Genomic DNA, 27,989 nt, shown 5'->3' with positions numbered 1-27,989 from the left:
TATTATTTATATTGGACTTTTGGCCCTTCCAAGGCCTTTTATATCTATTATCTCATTTGATCCCCACAATAATCCCATGATGTGGATACTATTATATTTTAGAGATGGAAAGGCATTTAAGGATACAGAGCTTGCCTCAGAACCAGTGACCTAATTTCAAGTCCCCCATCAGACATATAATGACTCTATGACTTTAAGAAAAAGTCTCCAGTCATTTAAACTCTTAGCAGAAAATTGAGTCAAGGTTCTAATACTGTAAATTGTTGAGTAAGTTCCAATCTCCCTTGGTTGAAGTAATCTTCTCATTCAGAAGTTCCCTTTGTCAGTCAAATCACAGTTCTTGTCACTATCAGGTACAGATGAACAAATGGTCCAGAAGAGAAGATAAGTCATTAATCCAAAGCTATGAAGCCAGCAAAAGCCTGAGAGGAAAGGTAAACAGAGATTTTCCCAGGAATTAATCCACTGTGCCACATTCTCCAGAGAGGCATTTTGCTGATCAAATATTTTTTCAAACTTACATATTTTAGCCATTCTCACCTTATACCATGAAATCTTCTTAGAGAATTTTTTTTTTTTAACATTTAGGTCACTCCATCATCTATTAAAAATGGAAAAGAGAAGGGGAAAGTAATTATTCCTTTCCAATAATTTGTCTAACATGATCCTTGACTGAGAAAGTTTTATTTCCCAGTTCACAAGAGGAAGCATTATTGAGCATAATAAAGCTCATGGAGAGATTCTCATATTATCTTTAAGGCCATCCTACTTTCCTATCCCAGACATTCAGTCCCAAGGCAAGATAAATATGAAATGCTTGGATAGACATATAATACCAGATTATCCTTCCAAATATAAGGCTATTTTTATTGAAGACCTGCAGATATATGAGTAAACCTGTGGACATATATATCTGCAAGACAGACACCACTCAGATATTGAGGTTTGTTCTCTTCCTGCAAATCCTAGAGAAAAGTTCACCACTCTCAGTTCCAAGACTATTTTACATGGACTTTCAAAATGTTAACTTCTTAACCAGGGTGGAAACTTTTATAGATTCTGTTTTATTTTATTGTGTTTGCTGTTTTGCTGCAATGATCATTTGGTAGTTTGGGAGCAATGACAGGGGAGTTTGGTTTTGAGCAATTTTAGAAAAATGTTAATAATAAATATATTTTCAGAAATTGTTCAATATTCTGAGAACTAGAGGCAAGGACAGAGTTTGGAAAACATTGAATAACTAATATAATTCATGCATGTATCAGCAACAAAGATGTTCCAAGGCAAAAACAAGAAAAAAGAATGTCAGAGGGAGCTACAATTTATATGTCAGAAAGTTTGAAATACCAGTTTTGTAGCACCCACAGCCGAGAGTAACTGGGCTTCAGGGACAGCATGTTTTCTTTTGTTAGAAAAATGCAATGAGCTAAACCTGAATTGTTCTGTGGAATTCCTTTAATGAGCAGTATGTTCAGTCACAAGTTGCATTTGAAGATAGTTAATAATTGTATCTTAGTATCTCCCCTAGCTGTGTAAACCACCTGGCAGAAAATATGTTTGTAGAAATGCAAAATTACTTTTTGGGGAGAAATGACTGTATGTCTCATTAAGTCTACACACTCTAATAACTGCACAGGCCCCATTTGCAACAAAGCAAGGGAACATCTAACAAGTACAAAAGAAAGAGTTCAAATCCATCAAGTTCTTCTTATGCACCCCACTCATTGAGTCTAGTCATTTTACAATTATTTTTAATAACTAATATTGCTGAGAAATTCAAGGGGATCTTGCGATGTCAGCTTTCGTTTTTGACCCAGTTCCTTAACCTTCTTAGAAGGTTAAGACCTCAAGTGAAGCTTCTTCATCTATTGCTCTAAGCAGGACAATTTGATCCACACATTTTCAGATACTCAAGGATAGCATACTGACACACTCAATATGGCCAGGAATCCTAATTTCTTCAATATGACTGCTGTGATCTGAGACATTACCAATCACAGCACATTCATGTCTCCTATCCTTGTGAAATTTGATCCTTCCTCTAAAAACACAGGAGAGGACCCTCCCGAAATACTCTTGGTTTATCTCTAACTTTTCATATTTCATTGATACAAACACAACATCGAGTTATCCATCTGTTATCCTTTGCTATAGCTAATCACTGAAGGACTGATTTTTCCTAGTCATACAGATCGAATGATCCTCAAGGGTATCATTCACAAAACCTCTTGCACTTTAGCTGATTTATACTCTTCATATATTTTCCACTGTTAGTAGAGACACAGTTAAACATATAGTGAATAGAAGACAGGGTCTGGAATGAGCAAAATATAAATTTACATAACAAATGTGTGATCCTGGACATTCTGCAGTTTTATCTTAATAGCTGGGCTCTTCTTCCCATTAAGGCAAATGTTCTCCAGGATTGTGTCCTTATCCCTCTTCTCTTCCCTCATTACAATCTTTCCATGGCAATCTGTTGCCTCACTTTGGGTCACTTCCATATTTTATCTTCCCCACTGACTTCTTGACTAAGTTCCAGGTGTTTATCTTCTGGACTATTCCATTGCCACTTCAAATTTAACACATCCAAAATTAAGATTCTCTCTCAAGACCTGCTACTTCTTCTGACAAACATGTGTTTGTTAGATATATCATGATTCATCCAATGGTCCAGATTCAAGCCTTTGCTATTCTTTTATTATTCCTTTTCTTTCACTTCTCAAGCCAAAATCATCACCAAATTCGGCCAATTCTACAGTCATAATAAGCTTCCTACATTGGGGATTTGGGCCACATATGGGGTTTCATAGCTGAATGTGGGTATTATAAAATTTTGATTTATTATCAATAAATATTTGACTTTTATACCTATTTATATGCCTATATATCTGGGGTTGCATAACACTTCTTGGGCAAAAAAGGAGTGATGAACAGAAAAAGTTTAAAAAGCTCTTATATAGCTCACATTTTTGTCCCTTTCTTTTTTCCTATTTGTAAAGCCCTTAATCATCACTCCACTACACTAATATAAAAGCCTCCTAACAGGGAATTCTATCTCCATTTTTTCCTTCTCCAAATTCCTCTTCACACTCCTTTCTTATGTGTGATATTTTTATTCTTCTATTCAGATCTCTGTAGCTTCCATATAAATTCTGAACTGTTCAAGGCACTCTAACTTTTCTTCTTTTTCTACTGTTCTCCTCCAAATGAATTGCACTGTTTGGAAATAGATGATTGGTTTTAGAGAGCAAGAATATTAAGGGTCATGTGGTCCAATCCCTCTCTCCCTTATATCTTGCTCTTTGTCTCAACCATACCTTTGCTCACATTTTTCTCTAGGAATATCTTCTTTCCATTCCCATTGATGAATACCAGTCTATTATGTCACCTCCTTCAAGATGTCTTAACAGAAGCCCCTTGAACATAACAACTTTTTTCCTCTTGTCCTTCACAAAATTTTTGTTTATCTCTTCTGGATTTATGCATTGATTTTAATTGCATTCAACTAAGTATACATCATATTCTCCTACTAATCTATAAATTACATCACTAAACTTTACAATGAGTAGAAATTGTCTTAGCTAAATTTTGCAATACTCTCATTTCTCAACTAACATGCAGTCATTTCTTTTTTTTTTATTTTATTTTTTATTATAGCTTTTTATAGACAAAACATATGTATGGGTAATTTTTTAACATTGACCCTTGCAAAACCTTCTATTCCAACTTTTCCCTTCCTTCCCCCCATCTTAGATGGCAGGTAGCCCTATGTTAAATATGTTAAAGTATATGTTAAACACAATATATGTATACATATTTATACAGCTATTTTGATGCACAGGAAAGATCAGATTTAGAACGAAGGTAAAAATAACCTGAAAAAAAATGCAAGCAAACAGTAACAGAAAGAGTGGAAATGTTATGTTGTGATCCATACTCATTTCCCAGTGTTCTTTCTCTGAGTGTAGCTGGTTCTGTTCATTACAGATGAATTGAAACTAATTTGGATCCTCTCATTGTTGAAGAGAGCCTCGTCCATCAGAATATATCCTCATCCAGTATCGTTGTTGAGAGATTTGACCACATGACTTAATATTCTTGCTCTCTAAAACCAATCATCTATTTCCAAACAGTGCAATTCATTTGGAAGGGAACAATAGAAAAAGAAGAAAAGTTAGAGTGCCTTGAACAGTCCAGAATTTATATGGAAGCTACAGAGATCTGAACAGAAAAATAAAAATATCACACATAAGAAATATAATGATCCCCTAGTTCTGCTCATTTCACTCAGCATCAGTTGATGTAAGTCTCTCCAGGCCTCTCTGTATTCCTCCTGTTGGTCATTTCTTACAGAGCAATAATATTCCATAACCTTCATATACCATAATTTACCCAACCATTCTCCAATTGGTGGGCATATATGTAGTCATTTCCTAAGAAATGTCTTTTGAAAATCCAAAATTGGATTTCATCAATGAATTTTGAATTGAAGATTACAACTCATCAGTCATATATACTTTTAGGAAGCAGTTTCCTGGAGTTTCCCTTAGTTGTACAACTAGCATGTACATATAAACATATATATATATATATATATGTATATATATACATATATATATGTGTGTGTGTATGTATATATGTATATATATATATATACATGTTGTAGATAGATATAGATATGTAAGTAAATCTATGTAGATATACCTACATATCTATATTTATACATATCCACATGTGTATATGGGTGTAATTCTTGAAGCAGACCTTCTTGACTCCAAAGCTGTTTCTATCCAGTATGTCAGGGGTTCTCAAACTACAGTCCGCTGGCCAGATGCAGCCCGCTGAGGACGTTTATGGGTCCCTTTGGGTTATGGCAAATGGGCTGGGGGCGAAGACAGAGTGTGAGCTTTTGTTTTTACTATAGTCTGGCCCTCCCACAGTCTGAGGGACAGGGAACTGGCCCCCTATTTAAAAAGTTTGAGGACCACTGCAGTATGTCATGTGCCCTTTCCTAGTGATTTGTTGAATGTAAATTATTTTTCATCACCCAAAACCTCATAGTACCATAGTAATTTGTGGGGAGTAGGGAATTAAGTGGTTTCAGCTGAAGTGGAGCATATTTATTCTATATTTTTATTAAACTATAAGGCCACAGAGTTAGTATTATCCATGTAGTCTAGAATTATCAGACTAAAAGGCCCCCTGATAGATTATCTAATCTTTGGTTCTCCCCATTATTATTCTTTGTTTCTACAAATCATTATAGAAGGCTAGAAAAAGCATCAATTTTTCTCTCAAAGACCGCCAAGGAGTCATTTTCCTAGATTACTTCAGTAAAACTCCACTATTGCACAGTATAACAAAAGCCTAACTTCCTCATACTTCATTCATACTAAACATACTTTTTTTCTGTGCCACAAAGAATAGAGATCATAGGACCACTGATCTAGAACTGAAATGAATGTGAAAAGTTGGGTTACAGATGGAAAAATTGAGGTCAAGGTTTGGGTAAGATAAACCTTGCATATAATTGCATTTTCTAAGATGAAATTTGCCCTCTCACTGTTTCCAAAATATCTAATAATTCACCATAGAAACACCTTGTATCCCATTTCTCACTTGTCACTCTGCTCCACTCATTTTTCTAGATTTTTCTCCAATACCATTAAAACCCAAGGATTGGCCTGAAGGATAAACAATTTTAGTGGCTAGAATAACATTCCCATCACTATTTGAAGTCTTGGGTCAATGTCCTAAAAGAGACATTTTACTTCCTCCTGCAAACTCAAACTATACTTACCTCTGGTTACTGCCTGAAGACCTGTACTCTAAGGTGATACAGGCAAACCACAGGGGTGAGGAATTAAATAGCATCCAGGACTAGAAAATGTTATGTTCCCAAAAAAAAAAAAGAGAGAGAGAGAGAATCCTACTTATATTTTTAAAATATTAGTAATAATTTAAAATGTGATATACTTCATTCACTTTTCAAATATAAATAAACTAATTAATGGCAAAACCCTCAATATAGAGAGAAGAAAAGAGGAGAGAACAGTACAGGAAAGGAGAATTTAAGACTATTCCAAGTATAAGCATTACCACACATAACGTAAGAGGAACACTGACACTAGAGGATCTGGCTTGGGTTCAAATCCCACTTCTGGTGTTCACTCTGTGTACAATCTTGGACAAGACACAATCTCCATAGGTATCAATTTCTCCTAGATGACTCTAGACTATGATCCTGTGATAACTTGAAGTTTCCCACTCATGAAGTAATCGATCCATTTTTTCACTTGTTTTAAGCAGGTCAAATTACTATTTATAGAGTGTTATTAATGTTATTTTGCTAGACGTTATCTAGATGAAAATCATACTATTAGTCAATCAACAAGCATTATGAGCATTTGTGCCAGGACACTGTTTAGTGTTTGGGATACACATAGAGCTTATGTTCTAATGGAGACACCAGTGCACAGATTAGTGGTTTTCATTTCATTTCTATTTGATTTTTACATCATTTTTGTAAAGGAAGAGAGGGACTTGAGGAGGCAGAGGGAATGAGGAAATGTACTCTAGATATATAAGAGGGCCATTTTAAAGTGACAGGGCCAGGTGATATGGTTCTGATGGAAGGAAAAGAGAAAAGGTAGCCTTAGATAGATAATAGTGTGTGTGTGTGTGTGTGTGTGTGTGTGTGTGTGTGATGTTAGTAATCAAGGTCCAATGAGGTTGGTGAGATAGGTTGGATTTAGATTATGTAGAACATTAAGGGCTGACAGATTAAATCATCTTCAACAGCTAAATCTATCTGGCCCTTAAATAATTAGCACAACACGCCCACTGTTCTCATTCCACTTGGTTCTTTTCTCCAAAGCAGCCTCTCAGCTGAACATTCTAAAGCATTCATTCTTTTCTGAGACATCTCTAACTTTTCTGATGGGTCATATGAAGGTCTTGGATCTATATGAGTCCTTCCCAATTAATCACCGCTGCTCCGGTGTCTGATTGACTCAGAAAATGATTTCTGCAAAAGTTACATTCACATGCCCTGAAATCTCTTTCATAAAAATGTTAAAACTATTTACCAAAATGTAAATTACAAATTGTCAATTTTTTCATTGGTTATTTCTTAATTCCTCATTTGCAAAACTAAAAAAGACTCAACTAAATGGCCTCTAAGGTACTAGCTACTCAAAAATACAGTTAATTAATCCAATTCAATAAATCAGTAATTAAAAAAATAAATAAATAAAAGCCAGAGAGCCAACTGTGTTCTAGGTACTGTCCTCGGTACTGGGGACACTGATAGCTCTCAAGGATCTTTAGACAGTATACATGAAAATGAGATGTAGGATAGGGAGTATTATGAAGGAACAAAACCAAGCAGACCAATTTGGTTGGTTCACAAAGTACTGTAATATGTAAGCAGTATGGCTAAAAAAAAAAAAAAAAAAAAAAAAAAAAAAAGTTAAAAAAAAAAAGAAAGAAAGAAAAAGAAAAAAAAAAAAAAAGAAAAGAAAGGAAAAGGAAAAACCGACTATTAACTAACTGCTAGAAATTCTAGACATAAAGGTGCAAACTAACTGGTTTGGGTCTAAATTTAAACCAACTGCAGAAAAATAATCAGATGACAAACCAGTTAATTAATTTGTTTTCCTTCCTACAATGCTATCTGTGCCTGCTGAGTTTGCTGTATACAAACTACTTATAAGGCTCTCTTTTGATTTAAACAGAGCTAACATTTCTGCATTTACTGCAATAATACTGTTTGCACCATAACATTGTGGAGTAAGACATAAAGGCAATTTGCTCTTTCTATGATATTGATTTTTAAATAAATGAGCAAGGTTTGTGCTTATCCCATGCAAACAAGAAGGAGAAAAACTAGAATTAATAAAACTACACAGCTTAGTGTCACTAAACTGAGCTCACATCCCCATTTCTGAAACAATAAACAGATTTTGAAGACAGTGTTAAATGCTTCAGAAAAATCACAGCAGATAAAGATTTATGACTTTTTTCCCCCTCTTTTTTAAAATAAGCTTTCAGATTAAATGCCCATAAAAATGACAGAGCTCTTGTATTTAGACACAGGGGCTGATCAAAGGCAAGGTTTAAGCACACTCACTTTCACTCCAAGCTTACTGTGGGACAGACATATAAGACTCAGATGTAGAGAGCTAAAAAGTCCATCCGGCCTTAATGATGCCTATAATAACCAATTCAAAGGCTGTGGGAACCAGGGAATCCCTAAATAAAAAGGTTGTTGGTGTCTGGTGTTCCATTTAAATTTTAGCTTCAGTTGTAATCGGCATGAAATACTGGAGCTCACAAGGAATATTTCAATCAAAAAAAAAAAAAAAATGGAATCTAAAGCCACAGCCACCTGCAAACAGGAGGGTAATAAAGGGCAAGAAGTTAAGCAGAGACTGAAGCCAAATTTTGGGAAGCATCCTAGTTTTTATATCATTTTGCTCACACACACAAAAGAAAGAAAAACGGGGGTTTATAATATGTGTAACTATTGTAATTGAAATATGAAAACAAGTGAAGCATTAAGAGTAGCTTCCAGATAGATCCCAAAGGTTTTTTGATGGAGATTTTTTGGGGGGAGGTGGGAAAGCTGTGTGTATGTGAGCATGCAAAGGTCCATGTTTTGAAATGCTTTCATTATTACATCTTATTTTCTTTGTTACAAAACCAATGCCATGGCCCACTTCTACCTCGAGTCTCTTCCAATTCTCAATAAGTCATTTCAAAAATTGCCATAATTATCTGTATGAATTCCCAAAAGAATGTCAGCCCCTTGTGTCAAGAGACTTTCATTTTTTGTTTTTGTTTCTTCTGTATCCTGGGCAGCCCCTACACCACAATTAACACTTTAAAAAGAAAAAGAGGAAAGAAGGGGAAAAGGAAGGAAAGAAGTGAAAGAGAAAAGGAAGGAAGGTGGAAGGAAGGGAGGGAGGAAATAAACATTTGTTAATTTTGTATGGGCCAAGCAGTTTACATTGGACACCCTCAATAACCTTTGGGGGCAAGTGCTATTCTTCCTATTTGAGGAACTGAGGAAAGTGAGGGTGACAGTAGTTAAACATCTTGTCCTGGGTCACTCAGTAAGTATCTGAGGCCAGATTTGAACTGAGAGCTTTCTGACTTCAAACCCTGCACTCTCTCCATGGGGTTGCCAACACGTTTTGCATAATGGTTTGCTGAATGAATTGCTAATTCATGATGATGCTAAAGGAAGAAATTGGAACTAGAACTGAAGGGGTTCTGTTTTCGCTAGTTCAATTATCTGACTGCTATAGAAACTTGACCAAATCATGTCATATCCTTGGGCCTTAGTTTCTTCATCTGCAAAATGAGAAGGCTGGAAAATAATTTTTGAGAACCCTCTATGTCTAAATTTCTGAACCAATAAATGAATGGATCTAATCAAATAATTCCTCTTCTTAAAAATCTCTAATGCCTTATTGGCTCTTGAATAAAGCCTAAATGGCCTAAATTTTATCTGTTTTTATTTCAGACAGTGTACACAATGCTTTTCACCCGGGAGGACATCCTGAGTAAATGTTTGTTAAATGAAATTAAACTTGCAGAGCCTCACGCAGTCTGCGGCTACTCTACTAAATCAACCCCACTGTGTATTCTTCCAGTCCTTTCCTTCTACACTAGGAAGGAACTTGGCTGGTCTCTGAACTAACCCAAATAGGACTCATGCTTCTCTACACCTATGTTTCTCTTTCCACCTTCTCTATCCTTGGGGTGCCTTCTCTCTCCCTTTTCTCCGGGTGACTTCCAACCCAACCTTTAAAGCTCAATTCACATGGCATTTCCCCCACCATAAAGCACTTCTACTAAGAATATCCCCCTCAGATCTTATACAGAATTTTTTTCATCTCTCTGTAGTTACTTATTATGAATTTATATGCATTAGCTTTAAATTATCAGTGTTTTTCAACACACTTTAAATATTTCTTCATTAGGACTAATGTGTAAGTTCCATGAGTCCATGGATCATGTTTTAAGTAAATCTAATATTCCCCTAGTAGCCAGCATATTATTCTATGCACACATTAAGTACTTAATGTATTTACTTAATGAATAATGTAGAATTTACAATTATTCAAATGATAAAAAATCAAGGTCAAGATTGAAGGTCAACACTGTTAAGGCTGATTAAATCTTTTTAGTCATTAAGCTTAGACTTTGAGTAGCTGCTACCAATAAGAAAAAAAAAATGGTACTCCTTTACAGATAGCCAAACTAAATGGTTAGTCTTTATACTGGTATTAATAACAGGAGGAAATAAAAATAACGGAAACTATTTACTCATTGGTGTATTTTTCTACAAAAATATAAATCTAAATTAACAAAATATATATATAATTTATACAGATACAGTTTACCTAAGCATTAAAAAAGTTAACATTCCCAGGTAAAACAGAGAGTTATTTTTTAAATGATGGCACTAGCATATTTTATTTAATATAAAGAAATATGTTGCAGTGGAAAAGACAATTGCATTAGGCCTGACAATCTGAGTTTGAATCCTGATTTTTCTATTGCTACATAGGTAACCTTGACCAAGGAGCTTCAGTTTACTCTACTATAATATAGGTGGGCTAGTTTGATTATACTGTAAATTCTATCACTACCTTACAAGGCTACCTTCCAATACTACAGAACACAAAGATAGAGCTTCCCAAGCAAAGTCTATAGTGATAGCAGATTTTTAGGGAAAGCTTTAATGGGTGAAATGGATTTCAATTTGATGTATTGTGGAATGAATGGACAATAGAAAGAATAATAGGAGGTGATCTGACTGTATAAAACCTTAATAAAAGATTAGAAGTGAGAAAGGTTAAGACTCAAAATCCTGAGTGGTTTGATTGGCTTTATTGACAGAATGCAAAGAAGGAGATTATGGGAGATAAATACATTCAGCAAGAACAGCAGAATTTGGTAAAGTATCCTGAAGACTACTGATCAGAATTGATATTTTATTTAGACAACAGGAAAGCTATGAAATGACTACATATGATGCAATTGGTATTAAAGATATACTCCTTGCGAGAAAATCAGGCAAAATAGAAAAATCTAAAAAATGAATTCAGCTATAAGGTAACACAGAATTCAACCATGAGCTAATTGCCAAAGTTGTTTCTATTAATAATAAAATAGCAAATGAACAGGGAGCATTTCATGAACCATCTTAAAGTTTTCCATACAACTTAACCAAGCACTCAAGGACTTACAAAATCTTGCCCCAAACTCTCTTCCCAAAATCTAATGATTGACAGGATAATTAAACAATCTTCTGCAATTTCAAGTTATCAAATCTTAAAACTTCATGAGACTTTTGGGATACCCTGTATTCATTAACTCATCAATTACTTCAAATCTATTACTACTTTATTACTACATATCCCCTCCAAAATATAATCAAATCTATGCTCACCATTTCTCAGTTTTCCTTAATACAGAGAGCACTGACCTATTCTATCATATTTTTCTGAATATAATTTTTAGGCCAGACTTTCTTTCAGTGCTTCCCTGTAGAGGGCTAGAACGCTGGAGAATACTTGAAACAAGGACACTTACAACAAGGTGTTAACTCAGTGTGATTGATGAGGTAATGGTTCTGTAGTTCACACATACTCAGTGTGCTATAATGATGTAATTGTAATAGGGTATTTAAGGGCTGAAAGAACTGGGGACACAGTCAGTCAGAGTGAACAGAGTGTAAGAAGACAGACTGTAAAGGAGACAATAAAGATTTTAGACTCTATTACTGACCATTCTTGTGGTGACTATCCTGATGAGACTGAAGCCCATCTGGAGGACCTCCAGAAAGCTAGCCCGCACATTACCCTTCCCTGATACCTGCTCTATCTTACAATTCTCCTGTTAGAACTAATTTGGCATCCAATAAAAGGAATTATCATATCTATGTTATTATTTTTTCTGTAAAGAAATATTCCCAATATTTAGTGCTTCCCCATTATTGAGGCCAGTTATTATTTCTTCCTCTTCATTTTTGGCTTTTTGGGTGGAAAATATCACTTCTATATCTGGAATAAGCCATAATAATGTAGATATACAATGCTCATTCCTTAAGTATCTGAGCTTTTGAAGTGTATCTTAATTTTCCAATTAATTCCAATATGGGTCATGAAGTTTGCTTCCAACTTTTATTATTTGTCATTTGTTACTTTACTAACTAAAGATTTCCTTTTTATACTTGTCTTCCAGTTATATTGTTTTCTTCACTGATTTACTCATTAACCATTTCAAAGTTCATAAATAATACTTAGAAAAATCTCACTTACCCCTCTCTTTTCACTCTGCCCCAATCTCTAGACTATATTTCTCTATAATTAACCTAATTCATCTTTATAAGCTAGAATTAAAACGTAATTAAAAGCAATGGGAGTCTACACACACACACACACACACACACACACACACACACATCCCTAGCTGATCCCAATGATCTTTTCAAAACTGATATGATTCATTCCTATTTCACATTAATTATTTCAGTCCATACGCTAACATTTCTTTTTTGGCCAGCACCATGGATACCAGTCTCCTATTTCTCAAAACTGTTTAATATCCTTCATTTAAGATAAACCATAGTTTGTTTTTTTTTTTCAAAGATACTTGACAGTAACATATTATATTTATAAAGGGAAGCACCTCTTCAAAACACATTTCTTGTAAATGTTTGCCTTCTCTATGAATTCATTAACTCCTCTGTTATAGTTTTACTCCTAGATAAAAACACAGCTCTAAGAAATTTTGGCTAAATTTAATATATGAAAAGAAAAATGTTTGATTGTAAGTAGGGCATATTTAAGATTTAGGTGCTTTTGACAGAATTATTAATGTATTTATAAAATATATTCTTAGCTGTTAAAGATGTATTGATAATAGCAGTTTTTCACAAGGAATCCTCTCATAAATCTACCTCAGTGAGTGTTAAAGTCTGACCTTTTATAATTGACAAATATATTCAATAATACTTCCTTGAAATATGCAATTTAATTTATATAATTTTTTAAAGTGCTATTTGGAAAACTAGTTATAAATTTCAAGAAAATATCATGACAAATTATGCATTTATTTCTTATTTCTCTTTAAAAATGAAACATATAAATAGACTGTTTTAAATTATTTATTTCTCTACTTCCATTAGTGCTGTTGATTTTTTGAATATAATTCATATCAGCAAAAAGACTTACATTTTCATAACTCCAAGAGAAAGTTAAAGGCTCATTCTACTTCTCAAGGACTGATGGCATTTAAGGCGGTTAATACTTCTGTTACAATTTAATTGTCACAATGGCAAGAGTTACATCACATCCATGGTAGTCACATGTCACACTGTCAATCCAGAATCAGAAAGACTTGAGTTCAAATTTGTCCTCAGATGTTTACAAGTTGTGAAATTCTAAGGCAATTGACTTTTATTTGACTTGGTTTCATTTATAAAATTAGGATATTGATTAGCAAATACCTTTTGGGACTTTTATGAAGACAAAATGAGATAATGTGTATAAGGTGCTTTATAAAGCTCAATGTGCTATGTAAATATTATTCATTATTATTATAGAGTAGCCTTGACATATCAACTATAGACAAAAAATGAAAGTTTACTGTATAATAATCTTTGTTATTTCGGATTATAGGATAATATAGAAAAAGAAGCAATATTTTACTAGGTATTTTATAAGGGGTAATCTACAAAATATTCCTCTGAACCTCACTCAGGCTAAGTATATCATTGTGAGTCTAAACAAAGAGTATTTCTGAGGCAAAGAATAATAGGACTGGTTGGACTATACTTTATTTATATAGGATATATATATATATATATGATATATATATATATGTATTTTATATTATATATGATACTATTATGTACTATAATATATATAGCATATATTATAATAATGAGATCCTTTCTCATTAGTAAATTCTATGATTCTGTGGTTTGCAGAAAAGTTTCAAACTTTTATGAGTTTTTTATTCAACATGGTCAGAAAGAATAATTATTCTACCATAACTAGATGAAATGTGAAAAATTCTGGTGCTGATCATGGTCTTTGGTCAACAGAGCACCAAATATATGTTCATCTAAATCAATGGCGGGTGTTAAACAAATAGAAATGAGAACCAAGATTCCATACATAAGGATCCCCACAGACCCCACATTAATTTAGAGAAGCACGTGTTAAATGCATTACCTATTTTCTATTCTTTATTTTGTTAAATATTTCCCTTAACATTTTAATCTGGTTTGGAGCTTATTTATGTGTGCTATAGGGTTGTATGCTTAACACCTCTATCTGATATCAATTTTGGTGGGAGGAAGGCAAGAAAATGAAACACAAATTATCAGATTTTTATAAGTCATCTAGATTAGGGTCATCAAATAGCTATAACTTACTGTGATGTCTGAAACTTAAGAAAGCCTGTTCACAGTGAATGAGACATCTAGATGATAATGATGAGGAGGAGGACATTTCTATCTTTTAAATTTGGATGTTTATTGATGAGAAAATTCCAAGATGTAAAATCAGAAACTCTTGTATTTTAGAGGATTTAGGGCCAGAGACAGGATTAAGATCAGTTTGTATCTAAATCCTCACTTTTCAAATGAGAAAAGTGATGTTAATTGTTTTTAGTAGCAAAGCTGAGACTAAAAGCTGGGTCTGTTGTCTTCCCATGAACTGATTTCATGAGGAAAATTTAAATTTAAATTGGAGAAGGAAGAAGGGGTGATGATTACAATATAACCTAAAATTGAGTCCTTGTTCTAAAGAAACTTCAAGGTACAAATATATATATATATATATATATATATATATATATATATATATATATATATATATATATATAGTGTGTATATATGTATATATATATATATATACATATATATGTGTGTGTATGTATATATATGTACATATATATACATATATACATGTGTGTACGTATATATATATATGTACATATATATACATACATATATATATCCTCAGTGATACATTGAAGCCCACATTTTTCCAAGCTCTGAGTGGATCCTCACCAGTGTCTAACTTTAATCCTGGTCCTGTAAAATAGCTTGATCTCAACATAAAAGACATTTTTCAGTAATGGTCCCAATTCAGAGATGATGTAAAAGCACTTTTGTGGTTGTATTTTCCTCTCACTTTCAGAAACAGGTGAACCAGAAAACTTGTACTCCCTAAATCTCTCCCCTAGGGTAAGCTCAGCTTGCAGAGAAGAGTACTAACTCTACAATGGTAGAAGGGCACTATTGTAAAACTCCAAATAAATGTGAGCTAATGATGTTGTAGCAAAAAATTGCTGTTGTTATTATTTAGAATTTATTTTTTTTCCATTTGCATTTACCCTGTGCTTTAATGATCGATCCCCCCTGGTTGTTTCTTGCCACTAACCTTTCAGGTAGTTCAGTTTAATTATACTTTGCTCTTCCCAATGGCTAAGCACTGGCTAAATTATCCCTCGATGGGCCAAAAGAGTTACCATGTTTCCCTAAGCACCCACCTCACTACTAGGTAGTGACTTAGGCCCTAGGGAGAAGAAAGTCCAATAACTTTCTGAATTAAGTGCAGATTAAGCACACTGTTGGAATCTAGCCTAGAGATAATGGTAATGAGCACTTAGCTCCTTGTGATGAGATCTTCATTTTAGAGGAAAAGGGGAGGGGAAGGTATTTCTGACCAACCAAGCATTCCTTGTAATGGCTTCAATCGGAAAGACAAAAAGTTGTAGTGAATTCAGCAGACCCTGAGATTATCTACTGCTTTGACATCCTGTGAGCAATCCCTTCAATTGAGGGTCACATTGGGCTTCCTGCCAGTACTTCAAATACCTTCCCTAACAATTAGAATCATCTTGTTTTTATGTTAGTTGATTCTAAGCCAGCTGAATTATATCCAGTGTTCTACTTCTATTATGAAATGAGACCACTGGACACCTGTACAACAGTGTTTATCAAGGTGATAGTTCAATGGAATATAAATTCAAGATGGCAGTACAAGCCAAAAGGTATCATTTGTATTTGGAGATCAATAATTATTTAAAGGGGAGCAAAAAACATATAAGATTTCTGTGATATTTTTTACCCAAAGTCAAAGTAGTCAAAATTCTGGAAATCATTCAAGTAAGGTTTTATTACCATTGTGTATGCTAACCTGGATATTAAAAAGAATTTTAAGGATTAATTTTTGTAAGTAGGATAAACTCCAATAATTTTGTTATTCCTATCATTTTTATTAAAGTGAAAGTAGAGATTCTGTTGACCTACTTCATGCACTGTCACATTCCAAGTATAACAATTTACAATGTTTTAATACTTAGAACAATCCATTATTTATTTCAATTTTTTTTTTTCTTGCAGACTCCTACAACAGGACTCATATCCCCTTGGGAAATGATGGTCATTTCATGATCTAGTTTATAAATTCTAATTAGTATGAAAAATCAATGATATTTCTGTCACATAACAAAGATATTACAATATTAAAGAACTGGTATAGTTATACCAAGTGGGGGAACAGTAAGGCCATGATCAGCAAATTAATTAATTCTCTCTTGAGAGAGCCCTATATACAGACTACTAATATCAATGTGTTTGACAGGGAAGGAGATTAGTATTAGTATTACTTTGCATTTCTATTCCTCCAAAGAGATAAGAAGCTTTGCAAAATCTTAGCTATCACATACTGATCCTGATACCTATGCAAGAGGTAAAAGGCATTCCAGACTAAGATAATCTTCACATTCTGAACTGCTTCCCCAGCAGGGAAAATTATATATATATATATGTGTGTGTGTGTGTGTGTGTGTGTGTGTGTGTGTGTGTGTGTGTGTGTGTGTGTGTGTGTGTGTGTGTAAGTATATAGAAAGAGATGGAAAGAGGGAAGAGGGAGGGAAAAAAGGGAAAGAGAAAGGAGAAAAGAGAGAGAAGCAAAGAGAAAGGCTAAGTAGAGAGGGAAGGAAGGAGGGAGGTAGAAGAGGAAGGGATGAAAGGAAATGAAGGAGTGAAAGCACAGGCTTGAATTGTATTTATGAAGAAAACAGCTCTTCATCCAGATAGATATCAGAAACATGGCCACTGTCCTTGGTGCTGACAATGATTATAATTTACATAGGAATTATTTCTTCTTACTTTTTTGCCTGAGCCCTTCTTCAAATAGCTACAAAGATGATTTTTCATGATTGACAGTTCTACACTATCTATTGCCAAGATCAATTTTCCAAGATACTCCTTGAGATGACACCCCATTCTGACCACTAATTTTGACAAAAACCTTCTTTTCATCACTTCTATTTGCCAGTAAAAGAGTAGCATGAGTGGTTTTCTTTGAAGTCCTTAGGACTTAGAACCATTGTTCTGTGAGGAGACCCATTTTCACAAGAATATTCCTTCAAAATAGTGAAGAGTATTTGCTTTCTCCTTATTTTAAATAGCTCACATATTTTAAATAATTCTCATCTCTCATTTGTATCTCATCTACTAAAAATATAGTTAATTTTGGTGTTTGAAACTTAATTTTCCACTAAAATATTAAGGCAAGTATTTTTAAAATTTCCTTTGCCTAAATAAACACATTGTAAATGATACAGAAGGGTACTTTAAACTTAACCAATCTAGCAAACAGGCAGGCACAGGAAATGAGTTCTAGTCCTGGATCTACATCATAATAAGGTGGGCAACTATGAACAAATGACTGCACCTCCTGACATGTGTCCACATATAGTAAAATAAAAATAATATTGTACCATTTACAGTACAATGTTGTGAAGAATGGGCATCATAAAACTCAAAATGCCATATAAATGACAGATGTTTTTTTATAAAAGTTACCAGTTTTCCCCTTTAGAGTAATTGAGGGCTAACTCTTTTAAAAGCCTAATTGTTTTCAAGAAATGAGACCTACTTTTGGATACCCACACAAACACGTATATGTCAGAAGTTAAAAGGCAAAGAAACACTCCAAATAAGATTTAATTTAATCAAAACTTAGTTCCTCTTTACTTGAGAATCATTTAGATCATTTTCTACAAGATTACAAGTAACTTTGTAACATTTGACACTTTGAGCTGGCAAAATCCAACAATGATATATAAATAATTATATGTATATTGACTATGGCTTTTTTCCCCCTTTGCTCTCTGATCTACATGAAACGAATCAATATGTAGAAAATAACATTGGACTTCATGTGCTTGATTACCTCAAGTTTTCAATCTTCCCTAAGGAAAATAATAATAAATAAGATAGATGAAATAAAAAGATGAAAATAAATTATGAAAATAAGATCTAGAATCACAGAGGTATTCTCAGAAATCAACTAGGCAACAGGTAGTATAAGAGACTCAAACAATGAATTTGTGTCTGTGTTCTTGAGAGCCTTTTTTTGTTGTGTATATCACTTTTCATAACTAGAGCACCAAATATCTATTTTAAGATGGATTTATCTGTAACGTGCTGTCGTCTCTAGAAGCTGCTGGATCGCTCTCTGGGAAGAGATCTGCTGTGTCTACTCAAATCTTTCAGACAGATTCTTCTTCCTGTAGTGAACCGTTGTCTCCAGGTAGTTGCTGTTAACTCTTGTCCAAAGAAGTGACTTCCCTTCCTGCAGAGAGCCCCGTCAAGCCTGATGCAATTCAGAGTCTTCTCTTTCTCTGAGAGTCCTCTTCTTTTATTCTCCCAGAGAATGGGCATGGGATAATGCAAGGGCTTCTGGGAAGAACCACCCCAGCCAATGAGCTTGCCCCCTCTATCAAGTCAACCTGAGTTCTCACCTTGTAATTGTCCAGAAAACCTAAATTCTCACCTTGTCACCATCCAGACAACCTCAGTTCTCACCTAGTAATCCTAACATCTCCCCCTTTCTTTTGATTTAGAACATAGGACAGTCATGACCTTGAAACATAAATCCATCAATATGGGAAGTATTACAGATAATTACATAAATTACATAGTAACATAACACATGCTAGAAGTATATAACATAATCATAATCAAATAATCATAAATTGAAAATTTATAAATGTCCATAAGTCCATTGTCCATTAGTCTCATCTTGTGTGAGGAAGTCCAATGATTCCTGCTGGTTTTAAAGTTCTTTAATAGTCTTCTTATTATCCATGCTCTTTCAGTGTCAGATGTTTCTTAGATCTTCTCCTTTATTTTGAGGTCTTTCTCTTTTTCTGTCTCTCTCTGGTGGACAAGGCGAATATGACTCGTTGGCACCCATCTGATTCCTTCTCCTGCTGAAGAAATACAAGCAAACCCTCTCCCCCAGGCAGTTAACCTATCTGGTCCCTTCCATTCACCACTTTCTGGATCTCTCCACATCACCTGGCGATTATCTAAGGACAGTGGAGCTGCTCGCACTGGACACTGCCCTTCTGGTGGGTTATAAAACCTGTCTGCTGGAGCCAGTGCATCTTTGTCAAAAATTAGAAAATTAATGGTATAGAGAACTAAATTTAGAAGTTCTCTAGGGTTACCTGTGGCTCCCCCTTTCTTTTGTTTTTGGAGGAGTGTCTTAATATCTCTGTTTCTTCTCTCTACTATTGCCTGCCCTTGAGGATTAAAGGGTATGCCCGTGGTATGTAAAATCTTATACTGTGCACAAAAGTGTGTAAAATGTTTGGACGTATATGCAGGTCCATTGTCTGTTTTTATTGCTTGTGGCACACCCATAATTGCAAAAGCTTGTATAAGGAATTCAGTGACCACTCGGGCTGTCTCTTTTGCTGCTGGCATTGTGATTTCAAGAGATTCTGAGATCATCAGATGGAACTGAGCAGATTCTAGAAGAATTTCTTCATTGGAGAAAACAACCTCAAATAAGAGAGTGGGCCCAAGATTGTCAGAACAAAATGATGAAAACTTGTTGAGTGATACAGAACCAAAGTGCAATATAAATAGTCCTAATTGGCAATCTTACAAACCGCCACCTGTTCTAATGTTTATGATTCAGTCATCCTAGGTGTTACATGAAGACTTGAATTCAAATCCTGCTTCCGACATTTACTAGCTATGTGACCCTAGTCACTAGGGATAGTCTGTTCCAAATCCTCAGGAAACTTTAGGAAACACCACAATGAAACTTCTACTGACTTCTAAGAGCTTAGGTAGACAGTGGAGAAAGAGCTTTTACTTCAGTTTCCTCATCTGCAAAATGGGAATAATACTATCATCTACTTCTTAGGGTCACTGTGAGAACAGAAAGACATAATTCCAAAGTGCTTTGCAAATTTTAAAGTATTAACAAATGCTAGCTATTATATTTATTATCAATAAGTTATCCATGAAGAAGAATTATACATATTTAAACTATATTGGATTTTTTGCTGTCTAGGGCAGATGGGGGAAAGGTGGGGAGACACAGAGTTTAGCAGGCAGAAATGTAGAGAACTATCTTTGCATGTGTTTTGAGAATAAAAAAGCTATTATTTTATTAAAAATAAAAATCTAAAAAAATAAATTAGTCTATGCTAAAAACAAAAAAAATCAAGTTATACACTAGTGATTTCTTAAATCTTATCAAAATAAGCTTGTATTTCTTTTTCATGTAGAAAATAAAATATCTCTTCCATAACTAATTCACATTGAAATTTGAGAATATTTCTATTTCCCCTTTGGAGGAAAACTTAGATAAGAGCCAAAACTTAAATGCTGAACAAATTTTCACCACAGTCCAGGATGAGGGTCACAACAAGTTAAAGATTTTTGGGAAAGAGATATTTACTCATCTTATTAAAGGTTAGACTGTTCCAGGACTAAAACTGATTTTAATTTTGTTCATGGTCCTAAAGTAGAGGAGCTCCTTAAACAGAGGAAGTGAGTATAATGACCTAATCCTTTTGGAACCAAATAGTAGTCATTAATATTAACTATGTTATATTTTAGGATATATATATTATATGAATATGTGTTTACTTATTTATTCATTTATTTGTTTGTTAGTTTATTTATTTGCTTATTCATTCATCTGTCTATCTGTCTGTCTGTCTATCTATCTATCTATCTATCTATCTATCTATCTATCTATCTATCTATCTATATGGCAAGACAAGGTGATGGCCCAGGAGTTCAAGGATACCTCCATTGTCTATCTTTATAAAGGTAAAGGGAATAGATCATCCTGTGACAACCATGGAGATGGTGGGGAAGAAGGGGAAGTCTCCTTCCTACTCATTGCTAGCAACATTCTTGGAAAAGTCCTTAACAGGATGATTCTACACCTGAAAAACAATCCTCTACACACATACATTATTACTTAAAATAATAAAAGTAAAAAATCTTTTCAAAAGCCTCTTCTTTGCAACCACAAAACACAAAATGAGGTTTGGGAGGGCACCTTCTCTGAAGTTCCTAATTGTGATGTAGGGCAAGCACTGATTAAAGACAAAGGGACCCTCCCCAGGACAGCCAACCAAAAAACATGGACACAGTTGCCACTGGGATGATTTCAGCAGAAATCCAGCTGGGCCAAAGGAATGACTTAAGGAACTGGACAGAACGGAGAAGATCAATACTTGATTTGCAGAAGAGGACTAGATATGGAGAAGGGAAAAGACTTTAAAAGTAGGAAGTTGCAGAACTAGATCTCTTGAATGTAAAGTCCCAACTCCACTCCACTGACTTCTTACCAGGGCTTTCTCATCTTAGAAGTCAATGAACACTTCATTGTGGTGTTTCCTAAAGTTTCTGGATGATTTGAAGCAGAATTTCCTTAGTGAATAACTTTTTCAATGCTGTAGATTCCACACCAGGGGAAGAGTCTCCTTCTGTGATTTTTTTTTTTTCTGTTTGTAATGATATCAATTGAGTAGTATAGGAAATATTTAAGCTAAATTTAACTAGCATATGTGAAGCACCTAGTATACACACATCACTGTGCTAGAGGTTAAAGCTGGAAATGGCGATGTTTTTGATTTGCCTGAAACTTGGCCAAAATAGTGAAATGGATCACAGTTACTGGGCATGTTTCCTTTCATATTAAGGCTATTCCCATCATATCCTCATCTCTCTCCAGAAATTAATGAGCAAAAATTACCTGATAACTGTCACAATTCAACAGTTATTAGTTGAAAGTAATCTCTGCAAACTACAGAATGTCCCAAAAGCCTCAGTGCTATATTAAGCTATTAAATTTTAAGCCATTAAAGCTTAAAACTGCACCAAGACTTTTGGGATACTTTGTCTCATGGGTATGCTATATTAAGTGGTGACTACCTAAGATTCGATAGCCAACATAAGCAGAATATTTATAAAAATAAATCTTGGGTTGCTGTTAATTTTTTTCTCCCTCATGGGGAGTAAATGAAGAAAGTCACATGGAATGGAAGCAAGTGCTTCTGGATCCTTCTCTGTATTTTGCTTTCTGATTTCAAAAAGAAAAATAGCAAGGACTAGAGGAGGAAGAAATCCAACCCCAAATAAGCATAATCATGGAGGGCACAGAGTGAATCTGAAAAGCTGCTAATAATTTTAAAATGTATAGCTGTTAATAAAGATTTAAAAATAGAAAAAATTGAGGGCACAGCACAGGCATTAACTATGAAAGCTATAGACATTATTTATGACTTTCTTCAGTGTAGGCAAGGGCTGCTTAGAATACTTGAAGTTACATCAGTGACCAGTTTTGTCATTTGAAATTAGCATTTTATTTAATTATTTTCCATCAAATAATCCAGGATTCAGGATTTGTTGTTCTTTTTTTTCCTCAAATTAAAAAAAAGAAAAAGAAAAATAGTAGGAACTTTATAGGAAGAGTAGAGGCAACCATTTTGAAAATCTCAAAGTAAAAACATTGGCTGAAAAGCAATTAGATATAGTTAGTTCATACTTTTATTCCCTCTCACCTACATTATTACAATGGCCTCCTAAAAGGTCTTCCTGCTGCCCCATTTCTCCTCACCCCAGTCCACCCTCCATACAACTGCTGAAATAATCATCTATAAGCAAAGCTGCTACCAGGACAGCCTTCTTTTCAATAAGCTTCAGAGACTCCCTTCAATGGCTCAAAGATAAAATTTTCTGTTGAGCTTTTAAAGCCTTTCAGAACTTGATTCCAACCTATATTACCATTCTCTTTAGACATTACTGATCCTCCAGAAATCTCAGATCCAGACCAAATGGATTTATTTTTGGTTCTCATAGGCAATACTCCATGATGCATCTACATATTTAAAGAGACCATCCCACAGGCCTGGAATGTCCTCTCTCCTTATTTCTACTCTCTCTTCCTTTAAGACACAGCTTCTTCTGCATAAAGTTTTTCCTAAGGGCCCTAACTGCCAGTGCTTCCAACTCCCAAATACCTTATATATATGTCTACTTATATATTTTATGTTTATGCCAAAAAATATTTACATACTTCTTGTCTCCCCCACTAAAATGAAAGTTTTTTTTTTGTGAGTCAAAATTGTTTCATTCTTCATATATATATATATATATATATATATATATATATATGTATATATATATGTATGTATATGTGTATATATATATATATCTGTATATGTATATATATGTATGTATATGTATATATATGTATATGTATATGTATATATATGTATGTATATGTGTATATATATAGGTATGTATATGTATATATATGTATGTATATGTGTATATATATATATATATATATATATATATATTTGAAAAATGTAGATATTCCTCTCTATATATCTATCTATATCTATATATAGATATCCATAGGGCTAGCTCAGATCTGGCATAGAATAGGTGCATAATAAATACTTGTTTATTGATTCCCTTCCCATGGATGAAGAACAGTGGCAGTCAGAGATAAAGTTCAGTCCACAAACACTTATTAAGCAGCTACTATGTGCAAGGCATTAGGCTAAACCAACAGAGATGCAAAGAAAAGCAAAAGAGAGTCCCCTTACTAAAAAAGAATTGGGATGATCTACATTCAAGTCCTTCCACTGATAGATGCTGCCTGTGTGACATTAGGCAAGTCCCTTAACCTCAGTGTTCAGAGCAGTTGTTTAAGACTGTAAATTGGAGAGAAGTTGCTGGCCTGCTTCAGTGGATCAAACTTCTCCCACTTCTCCTCTATCCCCTTCAAAAATATATATTTGAATGCACAATCCATTGTTATGATGGAAAAATGCCAAAGTAAGAGGACTAAAGTAATTGTCCTTCCTAGCCCTCACTCTATTACATAGGTTTTCTTTCTGTATCATCCTTTTCTGTATTAGAAGCCTTTGGAGGTAAGGGCTACCTTTCCATTTATATTTTTATATTTAGCATTTACCATAGCACTTGGCACATGAGTATGGCTTAATAAATGAATGAACAATAAAATGTGTAAGTAGAATATGTGGAACCACTCATTATTGAAAGAAAATCATATCCAAGTCCCAACAAGAAGTCTTTCTTAAATGTCAAGACTCCTGTTAGTTCTCCTCATGGGCATTAGCTATTTCAGCACTTGGATATATACTCTTGGTTTTCTTGCTTGGTTCAGTCTTAACGCCAACTATGAATTCCCTTGAAAATAACAAGGCATAGATAAACAAGGAATTTTTTATCTCTGTGGCTCTTTGGGACTCTAAACTCATTTCCTTCACAACAACCTTCTGAAGTTCCTTGTGAGGGGTTAAAGAGGAACCTCCATTTCAGTTTTATCTCAGTGCCTGTTAACTTCAGAAATTCATTCACCCCTTGGTCAAACCCTGAATTCTAGGAGGTCTCTGAGTCAAATGGCTTCCAGCCTGCCTGGGACCTCCACCACCATGGGTCAAAAAGACAAATCTTAGGGCTATGTCATCTTCACCACAACTTTTGGTCCTCTGCTCATTTTCTTCCAGGTCAGAGAAAGAAACTTCAAGTCCCTGCCTTGTAATAAATACTAGCTGCATTGATTTGAATTGGATTGGATTAAATGACTCATGGCTTGGGGCCTGGGGCCTGGGGACATAGCTGCAGCTGTGGCAAATTGCCCAGCACCTGGAGGCATCTAAAGAGTCTGGGTTTTTTCCTTGTAAATTTAACTAGGAATGTCAACTGTGTGTTACCAAGGACAAAAAGTCCTTGGTAACTAAATAATCAAATCTCTTCTGCCTAATGAAAAAAAGCCAAGCTAACAATAATAATATATCAACACTTTGCAGGTGTTATTTGACAAAGAAAAAAAAAAAAAAGAAAGAAACTTTCTGTAGCAAATAATTCTGATAATAGCCTAGAAAAGGAAGAAGATACAGAAGAGTGATCACATAGAATTGGGGGTTTATTGGGGAAATATCCATTGCTTGAAGTTTAAAAAAAAAAAGATAAGGGCCTTTTGCATTGAGCAAAGAAAAGAAAATGTTATGTAAGTAAAAGATTAAAATGATGTTAAACTAAGTTCAATAAACAGCAGAATATAGAAAGGGAAATACATGGTGATTAGATGGAGAAATAATAGAAATAGGAAGTTATCATATAGAAGTTTAGTGAGTATGTTCATAACTTTCTCTAGGTAAGTATCAAAAGTTATTGATTAACTCCCTGTATACCTATATTCTTAAAAAGAGAAAGAGTTTAGCTAACTATGGCCCAGAAAAAGACAATGAAAGTTTGTAAGGATGTAGTTCCCACAAAACAAGGGAAGGGAATTGTAAGGGTCCTTTAAATGGGCGGGCACAGAGCAACAGGAGATTGAGTTATCTAGAAGTAATTTCTGTAGATATAGGACTTCCCTGTGGGTGGGATCCTGGCCATATTGAGATATCTTCATAATGGGTAATGGCTCTCTCACTGATTGGCTGTGTGTGTGACCTCACAGGCCCTTTATAAGCCCACTGCAGACAGCAGTCCCTCTCTTTAACCTGGCGCTTTTTAACCTGGCTCCCTACCCTGGGGTAACCTAGCCAAGACAAGCTGATGGATAGCCAAGAGGGAAGGAGTTTGGTAGTGAACACATGGGTCTTCAGACCAGGTGTTCACTAGGGAGCTAACAAGTTAGGCATTAAGTCAGGGTACTATGTGAGTAGGTATAATAAAGGCTTTTAAGATTATATGTGCCTGTTCTTGAGCGTGCTACTGGTTATTCAAATATAGATTCAAGAGATCGTGGCCAGAGACCTTTGAAGGCCTCAGAGGAGGCGAGCCGGGTAGAGTTCACACTACAAAGGACAGTGGTCAAAGGTGCTCTGTTGGGCCTTGGACATACTGGTAATAGTAACTGCCAGGAGGGCATGTTACAAATGTTCCTATCACACAAGAACATATCCAACATTTACTTTCAAAAGGTCCTTGCTGCCCACAATGAACGTACAAGTCAAGTAGGAGTGCTCCAACTACTGATTTGGGTTAAAGACCAATTATGTCTTTAACTAAGGCTGTGAGATAGAAAATATCATACCCTGCTGTTAGGCTTAGTTTTCTCTTTTCCTCCAAGCACACTACCTTTAATGGAGACATAACCATGAAAAGCCAATGCATGACTCCCTAGATTACTGGTTCTACCTGGCCAGAATGCAAAAAATCTTCCCTCAAACTTCTAGCACACACTCTCTTCTCCCCTTCCAGACTGATTTGATAGATTTCCTTGTATGAACCATATACCTTGAGGACAAATTATCTTAAGGTTAATTTAACTTGTATTTTATTTAACACCGGTATCTTTTATATATATATATATATATATATATATATATATATATATATATATATATATATATATATATATATATATATATATATATATATATATATATATATATATATATATATATATATATATATATGCAGAGAGAGAGAGAGAGAGAGAGAGAGAGAGATAGTCAGAGAACCTGATTTTTGTACTTAGTAGCTACATAACTTTGAAAAATATTAACTCCTTTGGGCCTTTATTTCTTCATCTGTAAAATAAAAAATGGTTCACCTAAAATCAAAGAATTTTACCTTTTTGTTTTTGTTTTTGTTTTTTATTTTTAAATCATGGACCCATCAGCAGTCTGATGACATCTATGGATCTTTTCTCAGAATATTTTAAATGCATAAAACAAAATATACAGGATTACTATGAAAAGTAATTTTTAAATCATTATTTTAATTGATTATAAAAATACTTTAAAAACAAAGTGAAACCCAAATGAAGACCTCCTGTAGTAGATTTCTAAGTTTTATTCTAGAACCTACGATCTACCCTTGAGTACAAGGGTGTTATATACTTTTATTTTATCATTCCATAGTGCTTTTAAATTTAAAAAAAAAAAAAAAAAAAGGGTAACCTAGAAAGTACTGAATACAGAATGGTTGATTTGAATTCAGCTAAGTATAGTGCTCTCAGTGTACACTACCAAGTCTTCCCAGTCTACTTCTAGACTATTATGAAATATCTCTATTACCTGCATCTACTTGTCTTCAGATCTCTCCTCTCCATCTCTTATAACCAGAATTTAAGTCAGCAGCCTACTATTACCTGTTAGGATTACTAGGTGAGAACTCAGGTTGTCTGGACAGTGACAAGGTGAGAATTCAGGTTGTCTGGACAATTACAAGGTGAGAACTCAGGTTGACTTGATAGAAGGAGCAAGCTCATTGGCTGAAGTGGTTCTTCCCAGAAGCCCTTGCATTATCCCACGCCCATTCTCTGAGAGGATAAAAGAGACAACAGTGGGCCTGGAAAGTCAGTCTGCCTGGAGAAGGATAAGAGCTGGAGGAGATTTAGAGCCAGGATTCAAGGAGAATTCTCTGCATTACATCAGGCCTGACGGGGCTATCTGCAGGAAGAGAAGTCACTTCTCTGGACAAGAGTTAACAGCAACTGCCTGGAGACAACAGTTCACTACATGAAGAAGAATCTGTCCAAGAGATGTGAGTTGACACAGCAGATCTCTTCCCAGAGAGCGATCCAGCAGCTTCTGGAGACGACAGCACACTACAATTACCAGTACTCATCCTACCA

The 27,989-nt window shown here is 34.7% G+C and overlaps 1 long non-coding RNA gene across 1 annotated transcript; it reads right to left on the bottom strand.

Annotated features, from left to right (window-relative positions):
• Window positions 1–77: 77 nt before the first annotated feature.
• LOC141545533 (uncharacterized) lies at window positions 78–27,514 on the bottom strand. Its single transcript, XR_012483056.1, has 3 exons — window positions 27,430–27,514; window positions 541–601; window positions 78–422 (listed from the first exon to the last, which is right to left on the bottom strand). It is a non-coding gene; the product is annotated as an uncharacterized LOC141545533 (long non-coding RNA).
• Window positions 27,515–27,989: the final 475 nt, after the last annotated feature.

This window comes from Sminthopsis crassicaudata, chromosome 6 (genome assembly GCF_048593235.1).
Source record: "Sminthopsis crassicaudata isolate SCR6 chromosome 6, ASM4859323v1, whole genome shotgun sequence".
NCBI lineage: Eukaryota > Metazoa > Chordata > Mammalia > Dasyuromorphia > Dasyuridae > Sminthopsis > Sminthopsis crassicaudata.
The sequence above is the reverse complement of the archived record's forward strand: the minus strand, read 5'-3'. Positions and strand labels throughout refer to the sequence as shown.